Raw genomic sequence first — 4,149 nt, 5'->3', positions numbered from 1 at the left:
CCAGAGGGGAGCCCTCCTTGCATCAGACATAAATATAGGATATGCAGTCTGGTCAAGGGAGCCCCTGTGGAAATAAGCCACCATCCTTATGTGGAATCTGGCTCAGAGGCAGGCGGGTGTTGTCCTTGGCTCCAAACATTTAGACTGGTTTAACAAACAGTAGTATTAGGACTCAGATTTGACTTAAAACCAGATTTTTTTTTTTTTGTATCGATTTTTCCAGTTCAAGTTATACGTGTTCTGTGAAAATGCTTACTTCTGCAAATACTGCGGTTTTCTTCCTCCTTAAGTAAGTAGCAAATTACTAAAGTATTTTTTAAGAAGCTACTATAACTACAATGATGATAAATCTCTTGTTCAGGACTGATACTATTAATGTACATGGCTTAATTCTTCAACACAGTGGTGAACTTTTTTTTGTTTTTTAACTTTAGGAAGCTAAATCAAGACTTACTCATTGGACTAATCATGCAGATAAAGAAGAAATCTCCTAAACTGGAAAAGAATGACTAAAATGTAGAAGCTAGAAATTGCCTTTTTATAATTTCTCAAAAAGCTACATCAGGTACAGACTATGTATAAATACTTGGAAGTCTCGGTATTAACGATCATCCTGGCCCTGCATGAAGATAAGAATTTTTGTCGCTCTTTTATCTTCCTCTTCTGTAACAAATCTGCAAAGTAATTTTTCAGAATGGTTGGTATTACTGCAACTGAAAGCTTATACTGGTATCATGAAACATGAATTTCTCCATTTGAGCTAACACAGTTACAGTACTGAAAATCACAATACCAGTGATTTTTTTTATTTTGTGCTACAACTAAGTTGGAAGAAAATGTTTTCCAGTGTAAGACCTTACCTGTACCAGTACGTACAAGCAACAAAACTGAATATAAAACAATAAATTAAGCTTCCCAGGAAAGAGTTTAATAAGCATGTTCAGAAGTCTGTTCATATTCTCGGTATGTTGAAGAAAACGGTTTTCAGTTTCATTTTATGAAAGACTTTGTACCTCACATATGAGCGGGCTGTCTTACACTCTGTCAGTAACTGCTTATAGAAGTAAACAGACCACAGATTCATGTAGCAGAGACAAGACACTTGGCTGTATGCGAGAGCACAACTCTTCCAACGGGAGAGATGAGAACACTTAAAAGAATCAAAAAAGGTCAGCGGAGAAGAAAAAACCTCTCATAGATGGATCACAGACTATTTTAAACTGGAAATACTCACTGAGAGCTAGGAGTTTCAACAAAACAAAAAACTTAATCATTTATGATGGAGAGGGAAATATGTAAACCCCAGAAAGTTGTGTGTAGATAAAACCCCCAAATTTTTATATATGTAGAAATTGGTTCCCTCACTCTTTAGAACATGAAAGGGTTTTCAGGCAAATCGGTTTTCCTGTCATAGCTGGAAATTGCAAGGTGAATTTAGCCAGGTACGTAAGCTGCCCTCCTGATCCCTGAGAACTGACTGGCCAACTCTCAGTTCGTTTAAACATGGATGAAGTCAAAGTGCCAGCAACTCCCCCACACAGCCGTTGGAAGAAAAGCCCTACGGCAGGTATTACAAGACCATGTATTAGTGGCCACTGCTAAGCAAGCAAGCCTTTGGAGGATATTTATCACGCTGCACCCATGCAAAAGAGATTGGTTTTAAGGCTCGAACACCGTAGTTACTAGCAGGCCCAGGGATGCATATGTAAGGGCAGTGTAAACTTCAATGCAGAAAAAGGAACCTAGATAATAAGTTCATTTCTTACTTCCAGAAATGGCTGCCGGCTTTGTATATCTTGCACAGAACACAAGCAACATGTCTTAAAACAGAAGCAACTGAAATGGTAAATGTGTGAAAGGTGAAGCCAGTGATGACACTTTACAAAACAACAAAAGCGGGACTGGCCAGCCTGCTTTGCAAGAGCACGGCTGTTCTGATAAACAATTCACGTTCACAGGAAGAATCTTCCTGAAGTTGACAGTGCTCTCTTTTGAGCCGTTTTTTCAGGGTTGAGCAATAAATTTATGTTTAATCCAATGAAAATTCAGAGTTTAACCCCATTCACGCCAATCCAACAACCAGTTTCAGAGTTCCAAGTACATCAGGTACAGAACTGGGAAAAAAAACTCATCCATGACCACTAAAGAAAGCTTGCCAGACCTTACTCATATCTTAAAATAAATTTTAAAGAGACACCAACAGTTTTAGCAAAACAAGGTGTCCTGTTTCTTTGCCTTATGCTCCAGGCAACAAGCTGGGGGATAAAAATGCAATTTACAACAGACATGCGAGCTTACAAAAGGGATTAGTAAAGACACATTTTGTTGGAAGTCACCTAAAATCCAGAACAAAGGTTGTAAGATTTTTAAATGGTATATTTCTGCACTTAACTGCTAATAAAAGTGGCTACTAATTGTTAGGCCCAAGAGTTATATGGGAGGGACCATTAACATGTTGTTCTGTTTTTGAAGTATCTGTCTGCATTAACATAGGGCATTGTAGTGCAGATTACATTGAAATGCTGACTACTCTGCTGTAATATTGCTAGGAGGAAAACATTCAGTCCTACAGCAAAGAATTGATATTAGTTAACTTAGAAAAGGTAAGTATTGCTCTGTTTTTGATATTTTAGATGGTCTGCTTGATGACTGAAGATATATGTTAATTTCCCATGAAGATTTGGCATTTCTGCTTTCCACAAATAAATGGTTTCCACCAGGAGCTGTTAACCTAAAACAAAGCAGTTACATATACAAACACTACAAAAGCTTTGACATGAATGCCAACTTCTTCCTGCTAAATCCCTCGTACCCCAGGAGAAGTGGAGCAGGATACATCACAGATTTAAGTTTTAGATTTAGAGGAAATTCAAATCACTGTGGGTCAGGTTAGTTTTCTTTGCAGCAGTCAACCCCATCTAAGAGAAACCAGTACTTGTGAGCTGCTAAAAGTATATACATTTAGATTAATGTGTCAAGATCAATGAAGTCAGTATCTGTAGCCTTGCCGTATTAGATTTTCAGCTTTACGTTTTCATATCTGATTGTCCAAAGTGAATTAAGTGCCAAAAGAAGAGGGGGGGGGGGGGGGGGAAGAGATAGATAATGTTAATTGTCACAACCAGAGCAAAAGCAGCGTGTTTCTTTGCACATGCTAATCAGTTCCCTCTGTGTGTTTAGGTTTGCCCCTTCGTGGGTGCAGACTGAGTGGATAGGAATCACGAGTTTCTTCTAACCTGACAGCTATGCTTCCTCCATCTTCTCTCCTTCCCCTTCCCCTTTGTTCTCTCCTCCGAACAAAGAAGTTTCTCCTACTGGGCTTCTCCTCAGCTTACCAGATCTGGCTCCTTTCTGCTCCCATTCCCCCACGGCCCCTTCCCCCACCGCCTTGCCCGTCTCCTGCCCGTTCCCACTGGTTTTCCGTCCTCCTTCCCAGCGCTTCTGGCTCTTTGTTCCCACAGCACTCTGGAGATGTGCAGCAGGAGCCCAGCTCTCTCTTTTTTTTTCTTTTTTCTTTTCCTCAGGGGGGAAACCTGGAACATTTGAAGTCCCATTGACAGCAGACAAGAAGATAGCAGAGAAAAGAAGGAACTGTCATATGCCTCAAGAAAATGCTATCATAAAACACAGCCATGTTTTCCTTCAGAAGGAGATCTACAAGTTCCAAGAAAGACTGCATGCAACTTGTGTGCAATTATGACAGACTGCTGTTTAAGTAGTTTGTACAGAATTAAGGTCTTTCCTTCGTAACACGCTTAACATTTTTAGAAGCACATTTATACCTGTGAAGGAAAGTGAAGAGAAATTAAGTTAAACAGTCCATTTGGGCTGAAGTTGCCTCATAAAGTTTTCGGAAAGCTTTTACACATAGAAATAATGAATATATTTTCAAATCCGTGTAAGAACATTTAGCAATGAACTAGCTGCCTGTACTAGAGTACAGAAAGCCCTCAGGTGCATAGTATTAACCTGCTCGTGTGGTGGTGGTCTGGGTAAGAGAAGTACGGTCTCTTTAAAGGGGAAGAGCAAGCACAATTATCCCAGCTTTGGAAGGGCGTATCCCGAATTTTTCGTTAAAACCATAAAAACCAACTTTCATCACCACCATATCATGATTATGAGAATAACGGCCAAAACAAGTTTAAGCAA

The sequence above is a fragment of the Aptenodytes patagonicus genome, chromosome 3 (genome assembly GCF_965638725.1).
Source record: "Aptenodytes patagonicus chromosome 3, bAptPat1.pri.cur, whole genome shotgun sequence".
Classification (NCBI taxonomy): Eukaryota; Metazoa; Chordata; class Aves; order Sphenisciformes; family Spheniscidae; genus Aptenodytes; species Aptenodytes patagonicus.
Note: the sequence above shows the minus strand (reverse complement) of the source record.